Consider the following 26,701-nt stretch of genomic DNA (forward strand, 5'->3'; position numbering starts at 1 on the left):
AGCGGGGCGAGCGTCTGGCAGGTGGGTGAAGCTGCAAGCTTCGGTGTCTCCTCTTGGGGCAAAGCTTTCTCGGCTTTGCCCCGCCGTGGCTCAGACCCTGGTGGTGTTCAGCCGGAGTCCACCGCTGCTTTGTCTCCACGTCCCGCCCCCTCTCCGCGCCCCGCTCCAGGCCTCCGGCTGGCCCCTGACTTTGCGTGCCCTCCATTCCCACGCAGGGGCCGGGGGTCGCAGCGCCGGCCGCCCTCCGCAACCTTTCCTGCCTCCTGCTGAAGCGTCAGCCCTTGCAAGCGGTCCCTCCTTTGCGTTAGGTGGGTGGGTCGTCTGCCTGTTTTAGTCACCTCCCCATCTTCCTGGTCTCGACCTTTTGCTTCCTTGAGAAGTCTTTTGAACTGTCTGGAAAGCTTTCCCAGGCTTATAGACTTACAGAGAAAAGCTTGCTATCCAGACGCCAGTGGATTTTGTTCATCTTGTCGGGAGGATCCAGCCCCCAGGAGACTTTGATGGTTTTGAGGAATGGTGCCAGTGACGGCAAGTGATTCTTCATCTAAATTAATCCTTTTCTGATTACAGCGAGTCTTTGGTCTCTAACCTTTTTTTGGAGGTGGGGGGGGCGGACGGAGGGACATACGTATACTAGATCCAGGGAAAGAATTGAGAAGTGGTCCTGGTTTTAAAAGAAGGCTATGTGAGGGTAAGAAATGTAATAGCCCAAGAAAGGATAAGCGATTTTAGTGATTCTTTTATTCACTGTTAGGCTAAATCGTCCGTTGAAGCTTCACAATCTTGTGTTGTCCAAGCCCTTTGTTTTATTTGGAAAGGACTGAAATGGAGAAAACGCTTTTTAAACTTGAAACTTCTCAAATTTCTTGGGTTCTCAATTGTTATTAGTACTACTTGGCAATCTTTCTTGTACTTGATATTTTCTGCAAAATTTAGGTTGTGCCAGTGTCATTTCTTCTTCATTTATTACTAGGGCAAGAGTAGTCAGAATTAATGGTGTAAAAAGTGCAAACTGAAGGAGGGATGTGGTAGTGGAGGTTGCCATGTCTGATTTTTCCCAATTTTTTCCTGTAATTGGATAATGTGTCAAGAGCAGCAGAATGGTGAAAAATGAAGCTATGAGTATAAATGGTAGTGTATCCACTGAGATTGCAATGGGTGGAGCTTTTAAAATTAAATTGAGTGATATCCTTTTTTTGAAGCCATGCTAGGTGCTCTCCAGAGTTTCTAAAGCACAGACTGTTGTTGCCTTATTGGAAATTTATGCTAAAAGTCTTTTAACAGGTGGGTTACAATTGGCCTGACAGATTTAACTTTTTGTTCTACCTCCTGACACACATCTGCCTTAACCTTTATTGTAGACTTTTAGCCTCTTGATGAATTTCTTAAATTTGGAGATAGAATTGTTCATTTTAAAAGGAGAGGAGATATTTTAAGTGTTTGATTCCTGTATGGGCAGATTCATTCACTTGTTTGTTGCTGTGCTATGCTAAGTCGCTTCAGTCACGTCCATCTCCTTGCAGTCTCCACAGGACCGCCAGACTCCTCTGTCCATGGGACTTCTCCAGCCACGAATATTGGAGCAGGTTGCCATTTCCTCCTCCACAGGACCTTCCCGACCTAGGGATCAGAGCCACATCTCTTCTGTCTCCTGCGTTGGCAGGTGGGTTCTTTACCACTAGCGCCACCAGGTAAGCCTGTTTGTTTCCTGCACCCGAGGACTGCGTGTTTTTACAGGCACTTGTCTCTCAATTCTGTGCTTTTAGCTGACGGGGTAGTGCTCAGCCCTAGGCAGTAGCTCATTGCCTGAGGCATTGTGTCAAGACCTGTCTGACCACAAACAAGCACTCTTCCACACTTATGGAACCCGATTTCTCTCTCTCTTTCTTCCCCTCTTCCTGTCTTTAGGAACCCTCCCGTCTTTGTGTCTATTCATTCAATTCTTTAGCCTACTGCTCTTTTCATTTGCCACCCCTAGTCACCAGGATCCCATGGTCATCAGTTTTTACCAGCCCATCATTGATACCTTAGAATACTTAACTTTATGTCAATTTATCTTTCTAGTGCCCAGTTCTGAACAGGCCTAATCACTATCTTGATCCCTGAAGGATACAAGAGACAGTTGTGTGAGGATTTTGGATTGTTTTCATACCAGTTAGTGTTCTGTTATCCTCCAGATCTATAATGTCGATTGTGAGGGGGTTTTTTTTGTCTTACTTCATGAAAGTGTTTATAGCAAATAACTTGATCTTTTCCTTTCCTGAGAAAAATCTCAAGCATCTGAGGTATAATCTTTTCTATCCTGATATCATTTCTTTATTTACTCTTCTCTGAAAAGAAGGAATTGTCCTTCCTTTTCTTCAAGAGCAACCTTCTCCAGATGTGTCCATGATCATCCCTCTTTATCTTTCTTTCTCAGTAATTATCCATGATCACTCCTTTTTAAGTTTTGCCCTCTCTAGCCTCCCTGCATGCTTAAATATACCTTTGCCAGGGCTGCCAAACACCGTGCTGTGTGCCGTGCAGCTCACAGAAGCCAGTCTGAATTTTGAGCCTGCTGTGCCACTGTATTTTTATTCTTTAATCCTAGGAGCCTGGTGTAGTTGTTGTTCAGTCGCTCAGTTGTGTCCAACTCTTTGCAACACCAAGAATTGCAGCATGGCAGGCTCCTCTGTCCTCCATTACCTCCTGGGGTTTGCTCAAATTTATGTTCATTGAGTCGGTGACACTACCTAGCCATCTCATCCTCTACCACCTCCTTCTCCTTTTGGCTTCAGTCTTTCCTAGCATCAGGGTCTTTTCCAGTGAGTTGGCTTTTCGCATCAGGTGGCCAAAGTATTGGCGCTTCAGCTTCAGCATCAGTGCTTCCAGTAAATATTCAGGGTTGATTTCCTTTAGGATTGGTTGATCTTCTTGCAGTCCCAGGACGCTTAAGAGCCTTCCCCAGCACCACAATTCTCAATTCTTTGACACTCAGTCTTTATGGTCCAACTCTCACATCCATACATGACCACTGGAAAAACCATAGCCTCGACTCGACGGACCTTTGTCGGCAAAGTGATGTCTCTGCTTTTTAGTATGTTGTTGAGGTTTGTCATAGCATTTCTTCCAAGGAGCAAGCATCTTTTAATTCCATGGCTGCAGTCACCATCCACAGTGATTTTGGAGCCCCCAAAAATAAAGGTCTGACACTGTTTCCACTGTTTCCCCATCTATTTCCCATGAAGTGATGGGACCAGATGCCATGATCTTAGTTTTCTGAATGCTGAGTTTCAAGCCAACTTTGTCATGCTCTTCTTTAACCCTTATCAAAAGGCTCGTTAGTTTCTCTTCACTTTCTGCCCTTAGAGTGATATCATCTTCATATCTGAGGTTATTGATATTTCTCCCAGCAGTCTTGATTCCAGCTTGTGCTTCATCCAGCCCAGTGTTTCTCATGATGTACTCTGCGTAGAAGTTAAATAAGCAGGGTGACAAGATACAGCTTTATTATAACTCTTTCCCAGTCAGTTGTTCAATGTCCGATTCTAACTTGCTTCTTGACCTGCATACAGGTTTCTCAGGAGGCAGGTAAGGTGGTCTGGTACTGGTGTTTCTTTAAGAATTTTCCACAGTTTGTTACGATCCACACATTCAAAGGCTTTAGCGCAGTCAATGAAGCAGAAGCAGACGTTTTTCTGGAATTCTGTTGCTTTCTCTAAAATCGAACAAATGTTGGCAGTTTGCTCCCTGGTTCCTCTGCATTTTCAAAACCTAGCTTGTACATCTGAAAGTTCTAGGTTCACATTCTTTTGAAGCCTAGCTTGAAGGATTTTGAGCGTAACCTTGTTAGCATGTGAAATGAGTGCCGTTGTATGGTAGTTTGAACATTCTTTGACATTACCTTGCTTTGGGATTGGAATGAAAACTGTGACCTTTTTCAGTCTTGTAGCCACTACTGAGTTTTCCAAATTTGTTGACATATTGAGTGCAACACTTTAACAGCATCATCCTTTAGAATTTCAAATAGCTCAACTGGGATTCCGTCACCTCCACTAGCTTTGTTGGTAGTAATGTTTCCTAAGGCCCCCTTGACTTCACGCTCCAGGATGTCTGGCTCTGGGTGAGTGACCACAGTGACTGGTGTACTGTTCTCTGTGTATTCGTGCCACCTCTTCTTGATATCTTCTCCTTCTATTAGGTGCGTACCATTTCTGTCCTTTATGGTGTCCATCCTTGCATGAAATGTTCCCTTGATGCCTCCAGTTTTCTTGAAGAGATCTCTAGTCTTTCCCATTGTGTTGTTTTCTTTGCATTGTTCACTTAAGAAGGGTTTCTTATCTCTTCTTGGTATTCTCTGGATCTCTGCACTCAGTTGAGTATATCTTTCCCTTTCTCCCTTGCCTTTCACTTCTCTCCTTTCCTCAGCTCTTTCTAATGTCTCCTCAGACAATCACTTAAGCTTCTTGCATTTCTTTTTCTTGGACTAGTTTGGTCACTGCCTCCTATACAATGTTACGAACCTCTTTCCAGTGATGAACCTCGTATATAAACTCATATAAAACATATGAATCTCTTTCAATAAACTCATATATGAACCTCTTTCAGTTTTACGAAACTGGTAGACACTTTCTCTACCAGATCTCATCTCGAATCCATTTGTCACCTCCACTGTATAATCATACGGGATTTAATTTAGGTCGTATCTAAATGACCTAGTCGTTTTCCCTACGTTCTTCACTTTAAACCTGAATTTTGCTATTAGGAGCTCATGACCTGAGCCACAGACAGCTCCAGGTCTTCTTTTTGCTGTCTGTGTAGAGCTTTTCCATCTTCAGCTGCAAAGAACATAATCTGATTTTGGTATTGACCATCTGGTGATGTCCGTGTGTATAGCTGTCTCTTGGTTGTTGGAAAAGGGTGTTTGCTATGACCAGCGTGTTCTTTTGACAAAACTCTGTTAGCCTTTGCCCTGCTTTTGCCCTCCAAGGCAAAACTTGCCTATTATTCTGGGTGTCTCTTGGCTTCCTATTTTGTATTCCAATCCCCTGTGATGAAAAGGACATCTTTTTTTTTTTTTTTTTTTTTTTTTTTGGTGTTTGTTCTAGAAGGTGTAGTTCGAGAACTACAGCAGTTCTACTTCATAGAACTGTTCAGCTTCAGCTTCTTTGGCATTAGTGGTTGGGGCAGAGACTTAAGATAACACTGATATTGAACAGTTTGCCTTGGAAATGAACTTAGATTATTTTTTTTTGCCTGAGGTTGCACCCAAGTACTGCATTTAGAACTCTTGTTGACTTTTTTTTTTTTTTAATTTTTTTATTTTTCAGTGGGTTTTGTTATACATTGATGAGAATCAGCCATAGAGTTACACGAATTCCCCATCCCGGTTCTTGTTGACTATTAAGGGCTACTTCCTTTCTCCTAAGGGATTCGCGCCCACAGTAGTAGATATAACAGTCATCTGAATTAAATTCGCCCATTCTCATCCATATTAGTTCAGTGATTCCTAAGATGTTCATTCTTGCCATCTGCTTCACCACATCCGATTTGCCTTGATTCACGGACCTGCCGTTCCAGGTTCCCATGCAAAAAAAGAGCAATAGCTCTTTACAGCGTCGGACTTGACTTTAACCATCAGACACATCCACATAACTGAGCATCATATCCGCTTTGGTCCAGCCACTTCATTCTTTCTGGAACTAACGACTGCCCTCCACTCTTCCCTAGGAGCATATTGGACACCTTTTGATTGTGGTGTTCATCTTCGGTGTCTTATTTTTCTGCCTCATGCTGTTCGTGGGGTTCTCGCAGCAGGACTGCTGGAGTGGTTTGCCGTTCCCTCCTCCAGTGGGCCACGTTTTGTCGGAACTCTTCACCAGGACCCGTCTGTCTTGGCTGGCCCTGCACGGCATGGCCCATGGCTTCACTGAGTTACACAAGCCCCTTCACCACGACGAGTCTGTGATCCATGAAGGGGTATAGTAGGAAGGACATTTACTTTTAAGCTTCAAAGATCTGATTTTGAAGTCTACTGAAACCAGTTACTGTCTGTGTGGCTGTGGGCAACTTACTACTCAGGCTGTGTTCTTTGTCTGTAAAGTAGAATGTTATACGAGGAAGACATGGCAACCCAATGCAGTATTCTTGTTGGAGAGTCAGCATGGACAGAGGAGCTTGGTGGGCTATAGTCCATGGGGTCACAAAGAGTCGGACAAGACTGAGCGACTAAGGACACCACAGAATGTTATACTTACCTCACAGAGTTGTAATCGACGGAGTTTAACACACGTTACATGTCTTTCCAAGGGTTTGGTGCATTATGGAGTTCTTAAAAGTGTAAATTATTCTTTCCTTTGCACTCTGACTTCCCTTACCATCACAGCACCGAAATTGGTTTTTAAAAAGTCATCTTGATGATCTAATTACCAAAGCTAACGGCCTTATCTCAATCATCCAGGTTTTCTTAGACCACTTCTGAAATATACTCCATAGGAATGAAATGATCTAATTTCTTGTTTCTTGGCTTTATAGTTCCTGATTCTCTTATGTCTGAAAGTTTCTTTACATTCCCTGCAGTGTCTCGATTTTGCTCTTTCCCCTAAACATATCTGTTTCCTGTATCAGTTAGGATGCAAATAGGATTTAAAAACAGAAGAAGTGTATTAGCTCAGGTAATTGGCAAAGGCATAGGTAGGATTAGTTTAAAGGGCAGTTTGTGCATAAGCTTGGCTTTGCTCAGTCCTCAGTCCTCAGTCAGCACAGAGGTTCTGTGTTTCCGTTTCCTCTAAACTGCCCTCCCATTTGGGTTCCTGCTCAGACTGGCTTCCCCTCTAGATTGAATCCAAGTGCTTTCCATCTTTATCTGTAGTGTGGCGACCTTTGTGCTCAGGTTTATCCTTTCATAGTTGCATGTTTCTCTTTCTGCTCCAGGCATCACATTCTGACACAACCACCAAAGACGGGAGGAAGTTTGCCCTCTCATCTCTTGATGAGGCAAGTAAACCTTTTACAGAAAGCCTGTATCAGGTTTCATTTTGGCCTTATTACTTATGCCCTAGTTGCAAGGGGACTAGAAAAACCAATATCTAGCATTTCAGTCTAGGAAGAAATTAAATGAATGGCTACAGGGAAGATAACCAACATTGTCAGTGACATATATTGATAATATTATATGGAGAAGTAAGCTTAAATGAATGAGAATTTTCAGATAGTAGTGGCATTCTTAAAGCACTGCTTATCTCAAGAGCGGGTATAAGCTGTGCTTAGGACTGAATCAGTCATTTAGATAGTCATGAATGACTAATTAAAATGGATTACTATATAAAATTAGTATATTTGAGTGGTATATCCCAGTTCTTTTAAGGTTGTTGTTAAGAACATTTACGCGTGCACTGTGAGGAATGGATACAGGTAGCAACTAACAGGGAATAGACCTGTGGTTCTTCTTGAAGATGAGTGGTGTTTGGAAATCTGTGGGTCTGGTAGAGACGAGATATACCAAGTGTCCTGTGATGTTTGCCCGCAAAACAAGAATTGTCCCTTCCAGAATACCAATAGTGCCCCTGTACACTGAAAAAACAAATGCTTTGGTTTTTTTCAAAGAATTCGCTGAGATTCCTCTGTATACTTATATTGCAAGTGACAGAAAACCAAATTCAGACTGGCTACACAGTAAAGGGCATGATTAGGTCTTGTCCTTGAACTTCATCTGGGGCTTCATCCAGTCTGAAATCATCAAGGACTTGGCTTAGTTTCTCTGGTCCTGCTCTGGCATTCCTCTTGTTTTGGTTTCGCTCTCAAGCGAGCTTATCTCATGGTAGCAAATTACTGTAGCACTTTCAGACTTAATACTCTCATTTCATATGTAAAGTAAAATGAAGCATATCTTTTGTTATTTGGTTTTGCAAGTGTTTGTTGAATGTCATCACTGTTGAAACTTCCCTGAACACCTGCCCCTAAAAGTGGATTACTTCCTCTGTTATGTTACAACTTCACAGAACTCTGTTGCATGCCATGTTCTATGGTTATTATGCTCATATGTCTCATGCATTAACTTGCCTTAATTGTCTGTGTGTTCTTAATGTGTAGAATACTCTCTGACTTAGTGGTACACAGTAACCATTTATGGATGAATGAGAGGAAGGAAGGATATGGAAAGGGGCAGGGAAACATAAGAAGTCCCCATTCCTTCCTGTTACTGAACCCTGAATTGTGAACGTTGTACTCCTACCACCAAAGTATGTGTGTAATGCTCTTGTGATTGAGAATGAATTCATTTGAAAGCTTTACTGAATTCTAGTAGTGTTCCATCATTATTTTCTCAGCAAAACTAAAACCAGTTACCATCTTTTGTTCTTTCAACAAGTATTTTTGAAAGCCTGCTATTGGCAGTCATGTGACCAACTGGTAAACAAAGTAGAGCTGTGCTTCCTGAGCTTAAATATCAGCGAGGGGCATAGACATTATTCATGTGTGCACACTCAGTCGCACACACACATCAGGGAGCTCACAGGTTTTGAAGCAGAATAAGATAGATTCAGGGGATTAAATAGTAACAGGATACTGTAATACTTCAGGTAGTTTGGTGAGAAAAGGCTTTTTGAGAAGCCCTTTTCTGAGTGAAGTGGATTAAGCCATGGAACTATCTGGAAGGAAATGTTCGGGTAGAGCAAGCAGCAGCTTCTAACGTGGAAATGTCCTTGGCATGTTGGAAGAGCAGCATGTGGGAGGCCGTGGCTGAAGCGGGGGTGGGGGGTGTGTGGCACGGCAGGTCAGAGGGTAGGTGTGGGCAGGGTAGACCAAGGGGAGTTCTGAAGGTCATTTAAAGACTTGATTTTATTAGCTAGAAAGTCTGGAGAAGGCAATGGCACCCCACTCCATTACTCTTGCCTGGAAAATCCCATGGATGGAGGAGCCTGGTGGGCTGCAGTCCATGGGGTCGTGAAGAGTCAGACACGACTGAGTGACTGCTCTTTCACTTTTCACTTTTGTGCTTTGGAGAAGGAAATGGTAACCCACTCCAGTGTTCTTGCCTGGAGAATCCCAGGGATGGGGGAGCCTGGTGGGCTGCCGTCTATGGGGTTGCACAGAGTTGGACACGACTGAAGCGACTTAGCAGCAGCAGCAGCTAGCTAGAAAGTCACTCAGTCGTGTCTGACCTTTGTGACCCCATGGACTGTACCAGGTCTCCCACATTGCAGGCGGATTCTTTATCAGCTGAGCCACAGGGAAGCCTCAAGGGAACTTCCCTGGTGGCTCAGATGGTAAAAGCATCTTCTTGCAATGCAGGAGACCCGGCTTTGATCCCTGGGTGGGGAAGATCCTCTGGAGAAAGAAACAGCAACTCTCTCCAGTACTCGTGCCTGGAAAATTCCGTGGATGGAGGAGCCTCGTAGGCTACAGTCCATGGGGTCGCAAAGAGCTGGACACAGCTGAGTGGCTTCACTTTCACTTTTCACTTTCTAGCCAGAAAATTGGAGATGATATATCTTTGGAAATCTAATTATTATTTTTAAGTTATATTGTTTTAAGTACTAATTATGATTAAAGTTCTCTCTGTGCTAAGTAACTAGCATATGATAGACTTAACACAATTTAAATGTTAAATAATTTATCTGAATAAAATGGTACTGAGATAAAAGTTGAAATTTTAAAGTTACCCTTTGAAGGAACTTTTTAAAATATTTAGGATACTTTACTTAGGTTTGTGATTATTTTCTTCAGCTCTTATGTACCCCATTACTAAAGTTTTCTGTAGTCATTAAAGAAAATTCAGGAAATACAGAAGTACAGATGACATTCATAAGCTCAACATATGAAGAAAACCAGTTGAGTTTTCGTCTCTCCCAACCCTTCCCTCCCGCTTTCAGTACCCTCTGTCCCTCTCTTCTTCCCTCTGTCTTTCACTTTCTTCTTTGTGCCTATGACTTTTTCCCCCTGTTACAGTGTAAACATGTGTATATGTCTAATTTTTTAAAAATTAGGTTATATTCATTTCTTGGAATATTTGATAAATCTTATTTTTATTGACTGTATAATCCCATTGTAAAAATTATTTTTCTTAATTGTTTCCTGGAGGTGGTTATTTAGTTTAGGTTTTCTATTTTATCATCATGTGGGCAGTGAATGTCTTAACACATGGATTTTTTTCTCTTTGTCTTTTTCCTTAGAATGGAATGATTGGCACTGGAGTAATGTAATGGAATAAGGTTTCATCTTAGACATTGTTAAGGTTCATGATACATGTTGCCACATTGTACCATGTCTTGTAAGCCCAATAAATGTTAACTGGTTTGAAAGTAACGGTAGCTGGGTGGTGGTGGGGAGGTGAGGACCTACGGAGTTGCCAAGCTTGAGTGATAGGCTAGGTTAGCCTTTTATTTCCAAATATTTCTTTCTTTTTTATCTTTAATATATATTTCAAGGTGTATATAAAAGCACCATGGAGAACTTTACATGTTACTGCAAACACACAAACACACATGAACTTATTGCTCAGGTCAAGACGCACAGCGCTGCCGCCACCCCAGAGCTCCTGCCCTTCTGGTTCCCGGTCTCCAAGAGGAAGCTTTCAGCATTTCCCTCCAGGCCTGTTTGCTCAAGTTCGTTTTGTTTTGTTTCTGTGAAACCCTTCATCATGTTCAAAGACGTTCCCTTCTGTACCGGTTTACTAAGAATTTTGTGTTTTGTTCTGTTTGTTTGAATTTAATGCTTTTTTTGTTGTTGTTGCAGCTTTTCATTACTGTATGACTTTTCTCCTTCACTATGTTAATATATTGAATTACATATTATTTAAAATCTTAAACCTAACCTGATTTCTGAGGTAAACCTAATTTGGTTTTACAGTATTACTCTTTTTATGTATTTCTGGATTCAGTTTGATATTCTGTTAATAGTTTTGTATCAGTGAGGTGGCCTATATTGTCCTTGTCAGGATTTGAAATCAGCGGTTATCTCATACTAGCCTTATAAAATGAGCTGACCCTCATTTTCTATTCTGAAAAAGTTTAAGTAGGACTGAATTGTTCCATTAAATTTCTGTGAGAATCTGGCCGAGAAGCCATCTGGGCTGGTAATTTTCTTTGTGGAAAGATTTTTAATTACTCCTTTGATTTTTAATTTTTAACCTTCTCAGATTTTCTGTTGATTATTTTGGTAGTTTTCCCCCTAAGAAGTTGTCCTTTTCATCTAAACTTTTTAAATTTACTAGCATAAAATTATTTATAATAAATATTAGTATCCGTTTAATGGTTGCAGTAAAGAATTATCTTATTGTATCTGTTATAGGCTAAAACTACCTTCTGTTTTTCCTCATTCAGTCTCCCTGGGAATTTAGTAGTCATTCAAAGGAACCAAATTTTGAATCTTGCTGATTCCTTTTCTTTTTATTACATATTTGTTCTCTATTGCATTGATTTCCGCTCTTTATTTCCTTCCTTCTACTTTTTGGGATTTACTTTTTTGTTCTTTTGCTAACTTCTTGTAGATCACTACTTTTCAGCATTTCTCCCTTTTAAATATATGCATTTAAGGCTGAGCATTTCCCTCTAAGTACTGTTTCAGCTAGCAACATTACTCAAATTTTAATATATAGTACTTTTATAATTCACTTTAAAATGGTTTCTAATTTTCACTGGTATCTACTTTAACACTTGGATAAGTTGAATGTATTATATTTCTCGATTTCTGAACACATGGAGATTTTCTAGTTGTTTTCAAATGTCTTTTATTTCTAACAACATAAGGTATGTCATCAGAGAACTCTTAACAACATAGCAATGTCATCAGAGAACAATCTCAGTGTTTCAAAGGTCTGTGATTTCAGACCTTTAACATTTGAGATCTGCACTGTGTCCCCAGTATATTATTTTTTCCCTATAGCTATTGAATGTGGTGTTCTAATATATTTACATTGGATCTTGCTGGTTAATCCCGTATTTCAAATCTTCAGGGTCATAAGTGACCTTTTGTTTGCTTGTATCAATTACACAGACAAGAGTGTATTAAAATATCCCGTTTACCACTGTAGATATTTCCCCTTGTATTCTCTCAGCTTTTGCTTTATTTATTTGAGACATTGCTAGTAGATGAACATATATATATACACTGTGCTTGGTTGCTCAGTCATGTCTGACGCTTTGCAACCCTTTAGACTGTAGCCCTCCGAACTCCCCTGTCCTTGGGATTTTTTAGGCAAGAATACTGGAGTGGGTTGCCAATTCCTTCTCCAGGGGATCTTCTCGACCCAGGGATTGAACCCACATCTCCTGTGTCTCATGCGTTGCCAGCAGATTCTTCCCCTGCTGAGCCATCAGGGAAGCCTAGTATTTGGATAGAAATGTGTAATAGTTATATCTGCTTAGTGACTTACTGTTACGAAGTATTCCACTTTTATTCTGAAAGTGCTTTTTGCATGAAGGTCTAGTTTGTCTGGGATTGATATAACAACACCAGTTTTCTTGTTATTGTTTTCTAAGGCTGATCTACATATGTGGTTTTAAAAAATCATATTCTGCTTTTATGTTATCAAAGCCTGATTGTTTCTTGTCGTATCATCTTGGGTGTTTCTAGCATTGTAACATGTAACTTGCTTCAAATGTAGGCACTAATAAGATACTGAGATAATGTCTTACTTGTTTGAATTTAAAAAGTAATGAGCATGATTTTGAATAAGTACTGAAGTTGTTTTAGGTTTCTCTTATTTTAAACGTTAAAAAATGTAGTTTTGTCAGGAAGAGACTTAAAGATTTATATTCTTGAGCAGATATTACCGGCGTGCAGTATACATATCAAAACTTGCAAGAGAAAATGAAATGAACATAAATATGCTGTCCCTGTCTCTTCCCTGGTGGCTTAGACGGAAAAGAACCTGCCTGCAATGCAGGAGACCCTGCTTCAGTCCCTGGGTTGGGAAGACACGCTGGAAAAGGAATGGCAACCCACTCCAGTATTCTTGTCTGAAGAATTTCCTGCACAGAGGAGTCTGGTGGGCTATAGTCCATGGGGGTCACAGAATCAGACACAACTGAACGACTCACACTTTGACTTTTCATCCCTGTCTCTTAGTTACACATGTCCCCTCCACAGAAGCAATCACTGTGTGATTAACACAGGTAACAGTGTAATCACTGTGACCAGTTTCTTGATTAGCTTTTCACACTGTAGTCCACAGAAACCCAAATTTTGCAAATTCAGCTTGTTAGGTGGGCAAATATATACACTACTGTGGTAAACTCTAATTTGTGTCTTCATCACAAGGTAGCATTCTAGAACATGCATTTTAAATCATAATGATAACTCTCATTCAAGCTCCAGAACAGTTTTTTTTTACTTCAAAAGTTACAAAGCAGATACTGGAAGAGGATAAACAGCTTTCTGCTTCAGTCTGATTAGCCAGTCCTTCAGTTTCGAAATCCTACTGGTTTGGGCTTTAACAGAAGTGGTCCCGTGGTTAAGATAATTGGGGAAATTCTGACAAGGATGGCTCATTTGCTAGTTATTCAAGGGGGTGGTTAGGAGGAATTTCTGTTATGGATTACAGTAAGGTGAAAGAATCTGTGTATTTTGCTTATTCTCTGTCTACATGAGCAACAAGTGCTGAGTAGGGCTAGAGGATCGGCTTCCGGGGTCATTCACTCACTCATCTGGCTGGCAAGTTGGTAGTCATTGTAAGGACACTCAGGTAACCTTATGGAAAGGCCATCCTGGGACCCAAATGTTGACCTTTCCATAAGGTTACCTGAGTGGCCTGAGTGTCCTGATAACCCAGAGGCTGGCTCCACAGTAAGCAATCCAAGGGACCAGGGTAGAAGCCACAGTGTCTTACAGTGACGTAGCCTCAGAAGTCACACGCTTCTGCAATGTTTTATTGGTCACTCATGTGTGCTTAGTCATGTTCAATTCTTTGTGACCCTGTGAACAGTAGCCCAGCAGGCTCCTTTGCTCTTGGGATTCTCCAGGCAAGAATACTGGAGTGGGTTGCCATGTCCTCTTCCAGGGGATCTTCTGACCCAGGGACCGAATTTGAGTCTCCTGCGTCTCCTGCATTGGCAGGTGGATTCTTCACCGCTGAGCCACTGGGAAGCCACTGGTCACTCAGGTCAGCTCTGTTCAGCATAGGTGAACACTGTGCTAAAGCTTGCATATCAGAATTTAAAGATTTTTAAGGATAGTCTTTGAAAGTGGCTCTGGTGCCACTCCCCATTTAAATAAGCATTGGATCAGCGATCTTACAGCTGGTGTTTTTGGTAATCTCAAGGTGAATTTATTCAAAAAAGTAATGCTTTTAGGGTGCTGCATACTTTTCTATTATGCATTGCTCAGGAAAATGCCTGTTTGATTGCCAACGTTTTCACAGTGATTTATTTTTTGTTGTATTTGATGCCTGATAAGAACAACATTCACGTAATCTGGGAATATCTAAAGAATTAGTATTCTGGCTTCCTCTTAGAAATTGTAGAATACATCCTCGAGCTTTAATATGGTGCTGAGATCTTGCCTGTCTTATCTATTGATGTTACTGCTTTAATCTAGCCATTGGATCCAGGTGTCATTCAGAACCCTCACTGTATATAGGGCGTTTTTATTCAGAAAATAATGAATTCTGACTATACTCTTCACAAAATAAGGTGGTGTGAGTGGTAAAGAACCCACCTGCCAGGGCAGGATATGTAAGATACGTAGGTTCAATCCCTGGGTTGGGAAGATCCCCTGGAGGAGGACATGGCAACCCACTCCAGCATTCTTGCCTGGAGAATCCAATGGACAGAGGAGCCTGGTGGGTTACTGTCCATAGGGTCGAAAGAGTCAGACGCGACTGAAGTGACTTAGCACATACATACTCAGGCTGCTGTAATAGTGTGGAAGAGCAAGGCTGCCCCTGTAAGAGATGAAAAAAAAAATTGTCCCTGTATTCTTTGTGACAGAAATCTTCAGAGGAGTAGGTATTTGAAGATTTAAGTCTCATAGGGAGAGGGCCAGGAAATTTGTGAATCAGGCATCTGTTTATTTTAAATGTATCCAAGTGAAATATCAGATAGATAGTTGGATATTCACAGAAGAGGGTTAGGATTTAAATTTGAGATTTAACATCATTCAGTTCAGTTCAGTCACTCAGTCGTGTCCGACTCTTTGCGACCCCATGAACTGCAGCACGCCAGGCCTCCCTGTCCATCGCCAACTCCTGGAGTCCACCCAAACCCATGTCCATCGAGTCAGTGATGCCATCCAACCATCCCATCCTCTGTCTTCCCCTTCTCCCCCTGCCCCCAATCCCTCCCAGCATCAGGGTCTTTTCCAATGAGTCAACTCTTTGCATGAGGTGGCCAAAGTACTGGAGTTTCAGCTTCAGCATCAGTCCTGCCAATGAACAGCCAGGGCTGATCTCTTTTAGGATGACCTGGTTGGATCTCCTTGCAGTCCAAGGGGCTCTTCAGGAGTCTTCTCCAACACCACAGTTCAAAAGCATCAATTTTTCGGCGCTCAGCTTGCTTTATAGTCCGACTCTCACATCCATACATGACCACTGGAAAAACCATAGCCTTGACTACACGGACCTTTGTTGGCAAAATAATGTCTTCTTTTTAATAGGCTGTCTAGGTTGGCCATAACTTTCCTTCCAAGGCGCAAGCGTCTTTTAATTTCATGGCTGCAATCACCATCTGCAGTGATTTTGGAGCCCCCCAAAATAAAGTCAGCCACTGTTTCCACTGCTCCCCCATCTATTTGCAATGAAGTGATGGGACCAGATGCCATGATCTTAGTTTTCTGAATGTTGAGCTTTAAGCCAACTTTTTCACTTTCATCAAGAGGCTCTTTAGTTCTTCCTCACTTTCTGCCATAAGGGTGGTGTCATCTGCATGTCTGAGGTTATTGACGTTAAAGCCTTGGGAGTAGGTGAGAAAACAGGAGAGAAAGCAGTCCTGGTACAAGTCCTCAGGCACTCATGTTTTAGAAGACGCCTGAAGAGAAAAAACAAACCAATAGAGGAAATCAGAGGGAGGAGGAAAGCCAGAAGAACAAGTAGAGGACAAGAGAAGACATCTACTTCAAGTAGAAGAGAATGGTCTGCTTGGTCTAATGTTCCTGAAGAGGTTACTGTACTAAGATGAGGCAATGGAATTAGGCCGCTGGGTAGTCATTAGTGACCTTGACAATTGAGTTTCAGGAGATTGTTTAGGATTAGGGTGGGTTAAAGAGTAAATTAAAGGTGAGAAAATAGAGATAGGAAATGAAGGCCACTAGATGAAGAAGTTTTGCTGTGAGTAGAACAAAGAAATGGTCATATCTAATTGGTGGGGCGGGGGAGGTGAAGGGGAGCTGAGGTCAGGAGAGGAATTTCCTGGCCCAGAGATCGAAACCAGGTCTCCTGCATTGCAGTCAGATTCTTTACCATCTGAGCTATCGGGAAGTCCTGAGGAATTTCTTAAGATGTGTAATAATAGAGCACATTTGTTCATGATAGTGGTTCAGTAGAAGAGGAGAAACTGACTATACGGGAGAGAGAGAGGTTAGTCAGTGGTTTTCTTGCAAAGACAGGAGTAGTTGGACTCCATGCCCACGTTAGGGTATTGATCTTTGATAGAAGCAGTGCTGCTTTTTCTATTTTAATAGAAGAGAAGCAGTGTAGAAGCACTACAATTCTACCGATCTTACGGGACTTGGCAAAGAAAGTTTTTTTAAAGATTTATGAAGTAAATATAAGTTTCAGTTTTAAAAATATTTATCTATATTGAAAGAAGGAATTAAATTTGTTAGTTTGCCTTGATTTTCCTTTCTCTCTTTCACTTTTATAGTGTTAAGTGTTCATGTTGAACTCTTACTGTGATTCATTCTCTCAATCCCTAAAATGAATCTGTGTATTAGATCTACTCTGAGTAGTGCAAGTGACCCAGAGGTTTCTGATTTGATTGACACAATCCAGTAATGCCAGGTAGATTTGGTTTTGTCATTTTACTTAAGAATAAATTTGGATTGTTTACCCTGTAATAGAAAACATTTATCTTCAGATACTCAGAAATGAAATAATTTTATAGGCTATACATTGCCTTACCTGCTAAAATTCAGCATAAAGCAGGAGGGAGGGACGACATTAAAAAAAGCAGGAAATGGTAGTATAGAATTAGGCAATGCTATCTTCAGTATATCGGGTATTGAAAAGGTCATTGTTTTCTCATCCAAGGTAAGAACTTGAGGATACCGTGTAAGAATAAAAGTCTTGACCCAAGTATTTGGTTTGAGGTTCTAATAAATAAACATCATTGTTACGCCATAAATTTATTCTTGCATATACAGTAGATTTTGTCTTTAATGTCAATTTAAAAATTGGACTTTTTCTTATCAAATCAAATGTATTTCCAGGGCTCTTTTGTGTGCTATAAACTGATAAAATGATTGGCCAAGTGATCTAAGTATTTTAAATGTTAAGGTGATGGTAGTTTTAATTGTGTTTTGGAAAAAAGGCTATTTTTTAAAAACTCATTCTGTGTGCTCCTTTTTCTTGAATTCACAGTGATACCATAAACATTTGGTGCTGTTTTGGTAATTTAAGTCCCTGAACTCTTTAGTGTTGACATCTCATCTTTATGGAGGAGGGTTTCTAAGTTTGTATTGTAAATTGTACCTTTGGGAGCAGTGTTATAGCTGTTTTAGGTTTTTAGTAAAGATCAAAGCTGAAAACATTAAACAAGACAACAAGACATGATTTTAAAAAGACACATGGGGAGACATAAAATTCTGCTTTAAACATTTATTAAAAAAAAATTAATCAGAATTTGATTTTTTTTTTCCCCCAGACGAAAGATTGCTTAAAACATTGGATGACCAGAAAGTGGAATTTTATCAGATTAGAGCACATTAAGAATTTAGAAAAAACGTTTCCTTTACTAACGAGGAGATGTTTGAATATTTTTTAATTTGGTAAAATGATTGTCAGAGGTGATTTTTTAGTTCTTTGTCTTATTAAAAACATAAATTAGTAAGTATGCTGTCAAAATTGTCAAAATAAGACTAATTAAAACAATTAAGTTTATTATAGAGTGTAAAATTTTGTGTTTTTTTTTCCTGTTGTTATGTTTTTCAATTGAAAAAGTCTTTGGCCATTAGTTTTAACTATAAATTAGTAGTATATGCATATAATGCTTGGTTATTTCTTCTCTAAAGTAAGAAATATCAACTGGTTCTATTAACTTTTGTAAATCTTGCCATAATCATGTATCCTTCCTTATTTGAAATGTCTGTATTTTTCATTGCCTATAAGAAGATGTCTAAAGTTTTTAGCCTACCAGACAAAATGTAAAACTGCCCTAAAATTCCTAAATATCTTTAAAGGCTACTTCTCTTGCTACTTTCTCTCTGAACTCATTCTTGATTGCCTAGCCAGAAATTATCAAATCTCTCATCCTTTGGTACAGATGTTACCTCGTATTAAAACTTTTCTTGTGCACATTTGTAAGTTGATATCTTACTCCTCTTTGTATCATCTACATTCATACATTCAGCAGTGTTATTGGATGTCTGCTGTGCCCCAAACACTGTTGTAGGTGTGAAGGCAACAGCAGTGCATGAGAATCCAGGTCCCTATCCTCATGAAATTTATGTTCTAGTTTGGGAATGATGAGGGAGACAAAATTAAATAAACAGATAGATGCCTAGAGCCTTTTAGATGTTAAATGTTTTGAGGAGAAAACAGTGTATATGATAGAAGGTTTAAGGACAGTACCAGTGTTGATTTGATGGCGATGGAAGATCTCTTTGAAGATGTGACATTTATGCCAAAGCTGAACGATAACAGTGGAGCAGTCATTTGAAGATTTGGGAGCAGAGTTCTCGAACTGAAAGACAGACAGTGCAAAGGCATTAGAGAGAGGAAAGAACGGGGGAGGTGGGGGAAGAGGGTGGGAATGGAAGCAGGAGGTAGGTTATACAGTCTTGTAAGCAGAGGTAAGGGATTTGAAATTTATTCTAATTTAATTTCGAAGCCTGAGAATTGTTGTTTAGTCGATAAGTTGTGTTTGACTTTGCAACCCCATAGACTGTAGCCCATCAGGCTCCTCTGTCTGTGGGATTTCCCAGGCAAGGCTACTGAAGTGGCTTGCCATTTCCTTCTCCAGGGCATCTTCCCCACACAGGGATCAAACCTGCATCTCCTACATTGGCAGGCGAGTTCTTTACTACTGAGCCACCAGGGAAGCCCCGCATTTACGGGTTCATGTGATTACATTGGGCCCACTCAGGGCCACCCTCCCCCTCCTTTATTGAGAGTGTACTATACAACCAGCACAGTACTAGGCACTGATGTGTATTGCTGAGCAAGCAAAGATTTTAATCCAAAAGCCACATAAAAACAAGACGGAAGTGACCTCCATTCTCAAGGAAAGTCCATGTCAAAATGTCCAGGACCATAGTGCTCTGGAATTGGCCTACTTGAATCATAGGAGTTTGACTGTGGTTGTAAGAGTTATTCCTTACAAGTTACAAGGTAACTTTCTCATGTCTCTCAGTTCAGCTCAGTTCAGTCACTCGGTCGTGTCTGACTCTGTGCGACCCCATGAACTGCAGCACACCAGGCCTTCCTGTCCATCCCCAAATCCCAGAGTCCATCCAAACCCATGTCCATCGAGTTGGTGATGCCATCCAACCATCTCATCCTCCATCGTCCCCTTCTCCTCCTGCCCTCAGTCTTTCCCAACATCAGGGTCTTTTCAAATGAGTCAGCTCTTCACATCAGGTGGCCAAAGTATTGGAGTTTCAGCTTCAGCATCAGTCCTTCCAATGAACACCCAGGACTGATCTCCTTTAGGATGGACTGGTTGGATCTCCTTGCAGTCCAAGGGACTCTCGAGTCTCCTCCAGTACCACAGTTCAAAAGCATCAATTCTTCGGTGCCCAGCTTGCTTTATAGTCCAACTCTCACATCCGTACATGACCACTGGAAAAACCATAGCCTTGACTAGACGGACCTTTGTTGACAAAGTAATGTCTCTGCTTTTTAATATGCTGTATAGGTTGGTCATAACTTTCCTCCCAAGGAGTGAGCGTCTTTCAATTTCATGGCTGCCATCACCATCTGCAGTGACTTTGGAGCCCAGAAAAATAAAGTCAGCCACTGTTTCCTCATCTGTTTGTCATGATGTGATGGGACCGGATGCCATGATCTTCGTTTTCTGAATGTTGAGCTTTAAGCCAGCTTTCTCACTCTCCTCTATTTCACTTTCATCAAGAGACTCTTTAGTTCTTCTTCACTTTCTGTCATAAGGGTGGTATCATCTGCATATCTGAGGTTATTGATATTTCTCCCGGCAGTCTTGATTCCAGCTTGTGCTTCCTCCAGCCCAGCATTTCTCATGATGTACTCTGCACATAAGTTAAATAAGCAGGGTGATAATGTACAGCTTTGACATACTCCTTTTCCTATTTGGAACCAGTCTGTTGTTTCATGTCCAGTTCATTTTTTGTTTGTTTGTTGTTTTTTGGTTTTTTCCATGTCCAGTTCTAACTGTTGCTTCCTGACCTGCATACAGGTTTCTCAACAGGCAGGTCAGGTGGTCTGGTATTCCCGTCTCTTTCAGAATTTTCCTGTTTGTTGTGATCCACACAGTCAAAGGCTTTGGCAAGTCAACAAAGCAGAAATAGATGTTTTTCTGGGACTCTCTTGCTTTTTCGGTGATCCAGCAGATGTTGGCAATTTGATCTCTGGTTCCTCTGCCTTTTCTAAAACCAGCTTGAACATCTGGAAGTTCACGGTTCACGTATTGCTGAAGCCTGGCTTGGAGAATTTTGAGCATTACTTTACTAGCGTGTGAGATGAGTGCAATTGTGTGGTCGTTTGAGCATTCTTTGGCATTGCCTTTCTTTGGGGTTGGAATGAAAACTGACCCTTTCCAGTCCTGTGGCCACTGCTGAGTTTTCCAAATTTGCTGGCATACTGAGTGCTGCACTTTGACAGCAAGCATCATCTCTTAGGATTTGGAACAGCTCAACTGGAATTCCATCACCTCCACTAGCTTTGTTCATAGTGAGACTTCCTCAGGCCCATTTGACTTCGGACTCCAGGATGTCTGGCTCTAGGTGAGTGATCACACCATCGTGATTATGTGGGTTATGAAGATCTTTTTTCTCATGTCACTACATGGTTCTTTATTGCATCCATACTGGTCTTAACTAAAGCAGATATTTTCAATGCCAGCATTGGATAAATGTCAGCCAAACAGAGCCAAAACAAACTTTGCCATTGTTCTGAGCTTTAGGGCAAGGGTCACAGTGCTCTGGGGCTCATCTTCCCCATGTAAGCTCATTCTTTAGAGTGTGTTCCTTCTTTAGGGTTGCAGGCTACCATATGGCATGCAGAGAAAGTGCCAAACGAGTGACAGTGAATCTTGTCTCCTTTTTTTTAAAGTCTGCTAATTAATAACTTTAGTTAACATCTGCCAAGTCCTTCTTACCATGTAATATAGCGTATTCACTACCGTAACACCAGGGCATACATGTTTGACGTCTTTAATATCATATAAGAGCAGTGAAGCAGAATTAACTCTGACAGAGTTAATTTTTGAGTCATTCCAGTTTTTAAATTTCTTTTACCTTTACTTATATGCCTACCTTCAAGGATTACCTTGATAGTGACGCCTGATAGATTAGCCATACTCCATAAGACAACCCGAAACTGTTTATCTTTAGTTTTAGTTATTTAACTAACTGAACATAAAAATGTGGAAATGCCTCTTGCATTTAAAGAGATTTTGTTCTAGATATCTTCCAGAGAAAGCTGTGGTTACTCATTGATAAAAAGTTGTGGGTCAAGAGAATTTATTGATACTGTCTAAGCTGTTTGAGATTTTTTGTTTTCACTTATTCTGATTATTTAAAAGATGTATTCACTCAATAAATGTTTATTGAGCAGTGCTAGGTGCTAGGATGATAATAACTGAACACGTAACTTCTTTTGGTAATTAATTAATTTATTTCAATTGGTAGCTAATTACTTTACAGTGTTGTAGTGTGTTTTGCAGCACATTGACATGAATCAGTCATGGGTGTACATGTGTCCCCCATCCTGAACCCCCCTCCCACCTCCCTCCCCATCCCATCCCTCTGGGTCATCCCAGTGCACCAGCCCTGAGCACCGTGCCTCATGCATCAAGCCTGTCCGGGTGATCTGTTTCACATATGATAATATACATGTTTCAATGCTATTCTCTCAAATCATCCCACCCTCGCCTTCTCCCCCAGAGTCCAAAAGTCTGTTCTTCACACATGTGTCTCTTTGGCTGTCTCGCATATAGATAGGGTCATCGTTACCGTCTTTCTAAATTCCATGTATATGCGTTAGTACACTGTATTGGTGTTTTTCTATCTTCACTCTGTATAAATAGGCTCCAGTTTCATCCACCTCATTAGAACTGATTCAAATGCATTCTTTTTAATGGCTGAGTAACATTCCACTGTATATGTGTACCACAGCTTTCTTATCCGTTCATCTGCCGATGGACATCTAGGTTGCTTCCATGTCCTGGCTATTGTAAACAGTGCTGCGATGAACATTGGAGTACATATGTCTCCTTCAATTCTGGTTTCCTTGGTGTGTATGCCTAGCAGTGGGATTGCTCGGTCGTATGGCAGTTCTATTTCCAGTTTTTTAAGGAATCTCCACACTGTTCTCCACGGTGGCTGTACTAGTTTGCATTCCCACCAACAGTGAAAAGACAGCCTTCAGAATGAGAGAAAATAATAGCAAACAAAGCAACTCGCAAAGAATTAATCTCAAAAACATACAAGCAACTCCTGCAGCTCAGTTCCAGAACAAGAAAAGACCCAATCAATAAATGGGCCAAAGAACTAAACAGACATTTCTCCAAAGAAGACATACAGATGGCTAACAGACACATGAAAAGATGCTCAACATCACTCATTATCAGAGAAATGCAAATCAAAACCACAATGAGGTACCATGTCACGCTAGTCAGAATGGGTGCTATCCAAGAGTCTGCAGGCAATAAGTGCTGGAGAGAGTGTGGAGGAAAGGGAACCCTCTTACACTGTTGGTGGGAATGCAAACTGAACACGTAACTTTTTAGGAATCATGAGACTCTGAAGGAGAAACAAGCTGCTCTGGGAGATAACACAGTCATCGTTTAGTAACTGTGAGTGGTTGGTTCTGAGACCTTGGAGGATATCAAAACCCAGAGATGCTCAAGTCCCTTTTATTAATATAAAACAGTATAGTATTTACATATAGTCTACATATATCCCTCCCATTATACTTTAAGTCGTCTCTAGGTTTGTTATAATAACCTTGTAAGTGCTATGTAAGTAGTTGCCAGGCTGCTTGGCAAATGCAAGTTTTGTCTTTTGGAACTTTCCCCAGATCTTTTCTGTATATTTTTGACCCGTGGCTGGTTGAATCCACAGTGGTTGAATGGAGAACCCAAGGATACAGAGCACCTACTGTACGTATATCTAGGTAGGTGGTCTAGCATGATCTGCTCATGAGGATTTGACCAACACTGGCTTGCCACTTCACTGTGGGTGGACCTGAATTAACCTTGAAATTTCTTTGAGCGTCAGTTTTCTATGTATGTGAATAGTAATCTTTAATTGGAGTTCCTGTGCCCTTTTGCAGTAGCACTAGCAATTTTGAATTAATTTGTATTAAGAAAGGCTCCCCCACAATTTATATATGTACCTGAATCTGCCTTTGGCTCCCTTACTTTTCTTCTCCTTCAAATGTGATGATTTCAAATTGTGTCCAAACTAGAGGTACTTAACTTTTGGAGGAAAAAATACAGAAATAATGTGTGTTAGTTGGTAGAAGTGTTATAAAATTTAGAAAAATGACGATTTTTATCATTTCTACACCCAGGGAAGACCCTTGACATTTTAGTGATCTTTCAGTCTTCTCTGTGCACATGCATAGTTCATTTAAAAAAAGACAAGGTTAGTTGGCTAGATAGTATCATATTACAAATACAGTATGTATTTAACTTTAATTCATAATTATTATGATCACTGTCATTTAATAAATTTATATAATTATTAGATTATATAAATTATACAACTATCATAACATATAATTTAACAAAATATTTATAATATATGTTATCTAGTTATAAATATTTGTGTATTAATAATTTGATAATTCTGCATTTTCACTTAATGCCACATGAATTACATAATACAATTGTATCTAATTATCTTCTATGACATAATTTAATTTTGTTAAGGTTGGAATGATGCATTTCTCAAATGTTTGGTAGAAGGTGTTTATAAAGCCATTTGAATCTGGTATTTTTGTGTGTGTTGGACAGAGGAAAGGGGAAACATTTAAACTCCTCTAGCTTTCAGTAGTTGTAGAACGATTAAGATTATCTATTTCTTTCTTGAGTCAATTCCCCCCATCTTTAAACTGTGTTCACTTTATATATTTGGGATCTTGTCTGTCTCTAATATTCAATCTTTTAAAGAAACTAACCTTTTGCTCTGATCTTCAAACTTTACAAAAACGTATACAATGAAAAGGAAGGCATCTTCTCAGCAGAGCTGAGACCTTTCCAGAGGCAGTCAGTGTACTTTTTCTCAATGACATTTTTATCTTTTTACAACCCTTTTATTTTTTACTAAAACAGGATGAACAGTATGAGACGTAGTGATCAGTACTCTCTTGTTTTCTCTCTTCTTTTTGTTTGTTTGTACATCAACCTCATTTTTAATGCCAGTGTAATATTCCACTTCATGGATGTATCCTGTTTAATTAAAAGTAGTTATGCTTTTTTCCCAGTAAAAACCTGTCCCATTTGTTTGATATAACCTAAGAACTTGATTTATTAACCCTATTGTAGTGATAGACATAATCATTTCAGAGGTCCAACAAGCCTTCCATGTGCCTTACCCTTTCACAAATAAGTTGAAATTAAAATGTTCCTTGCTCTATAATAGCCTCCTTGGAAGAGGGTATGTTCCATTTAAGTATTTTTAATTACAAACACAACTCTCTTCTGTAATTTAAATGCCATGTGATGTTGTTAGCACTTGAACCCCTGTTTCTTCTATAACTTACCCTAATGTGCAGTTTGAGAGATAGGTGCCGTCTTATGCTTCCTCATGGCTGCCCTGCTGCCCTTGCCACTTATTTATTTATTTATTTTTCATTTATTTTTATTAGTTGGAGGCTAATTACTTTACAGTATTGTAGTGGGTTTTGTCATACATTGACATGAATCAGCCATGGATACACATGTGTTCCCCATCTCGATCCCCCCTCCCACCTCCCTCTCCACCCGATCCCTCTGGGTCTTCCCAGTGCACCAGCCCCGAGCACTTGTCTCATGCATGCAACCTGGGCTGGTGATCTCTTTCACCATAGATAATATACATGTGTCGATGCTGTTCTCTCGAAACATCCCACCCTCGCCTTCTCCCACAGAGTCCAAAAGTCTGTTCTGTACATCTGTGTCTCTTTTTCTGTTTTGCGTATAGGGTTATCATTACCATCTTTCTAAATTCCATATATATGTGTTAGTATGCTGTAATGTTCTTTATCTCTCTGTCTTACTTCATTCTGTATAATGGGCTCCAATTTCATCCATCTCAGTAGAACTGATTCAAATGAATTCTTTTTAATGGCTGAGTAATATTCCATGGTGTATATGGACCACAGCTTCCTTATCCGTTCGTCTGCTGATGGGCATCTAGGTTGCTTCCATGTCCTGGCTATTATAAACAGTGCTGCGATGAACATTGGGGTGCACGTGTCTCTTTCAGATCTGGTTTCCTCGGTGTGTATGCCCAGAAGTGGGATTGCTGGGTCATATGCTTGCCGCTTATTTCAAGTTCATCTTCTTACATGTCTTTGAGATGCTACCTTTACTATGACTAACTTTTCATATACTTCTGGAATTTAAAAAAATGTGTTCCCTTGGTTGATCTGCCAGTATCATAGCTTTTTAAAGTCTTTTTATTTTTAAATGACTTTGTACTTATAAAAGAGAAAAATAAGAGAGTTCCTATGTACCCTTCAGTTAGTTTCTCCTAATGTTAACATCTTATATATCCATAGTATAATGATAAGAGCTAAGAAATTAGCTTACTGATACAGTACATTTGACTTCGTACTCTTTTACTTATAATGGCTTTGCAGCAATTATTTAATATGTCATAGGAATACTCTTGCTCTTCCCTTCATATTTTCCCTTGTTTTTGCTTGTTTTTTCTTTCCAGTTGTCTAGCTGTAGCAAACAAAATAAAAAAAAATTTTTATATAGTATTTATTTGGGGACCATGTAAAATTAACTCAGGGAGAAAGGACATCATTATGCTACTGAATCTTTAGTACAGAAGCAAGATATGTCTTTCCATTTGTTGAAATCTACCTTTGTGTCTCTCAGAAGTGTTCCATAGTTTTTCTCATACATGTTTTGAACTCTTTATTCAGTTTATGCCTGTTTTTTTTAAAATTATAGATAAGATCTTTTCTTTCATTTTATCGTTTATCTGGTTTCTCTTTGTACATATAAAGGAAAGATTTCTTTATGTTTTGCACTTGACTAAACTACTAGATTATCTTGTTGTAGTAATATTTAGTTGGTTCTTTTGGATATTCTAGTTATTTAATTGTACCCCTACCAGTAGTATTCCTTTCTAATTTCATTCTCTGTGTTGACTGATAAAAATGAGTAACAGTGGTAAAAATGGGGATTTCCCTGACTCTAGTAATATAGTATATCTA

The 26,701-nt window shown here is 40.1% G+C and overlaps 1 long non-coding RNA gene across 1 annotated transcript; it reads left to right on the top strand.

The window, feature by feature from the left end:
• On the top strand, positions 1–21,028 carry LOC136155270 (uncharacterized). The gene is made up of 3 exons (XR_010660755.1): positions 1–21; positions 1,524–1,691; positions 20,944–21,028. It is a non-coding gene; the product is annotated as an uncharacterized lncRNA (long non-coding RNA).
• Positions 21,029–26,701: the final 5,673 nt, after the last annotated feature.

Source organism: Muntiacus reevesi, unplaced genomic scaffold (assembly GCF_963930625.1).
Source record: "Muntiacus reevesi unplaced genomic scaffold, mMunRee1.1 SCAFFOLD_121, whole genome shotgun sequence".
Taxonomy (NCBI): domain Eukaryota; kingdom Metazoa; phylum Chordata; class Mammalia; order Artiodactyla; family Cervidae; genus Muntiacus; species Muntiacus reevesi.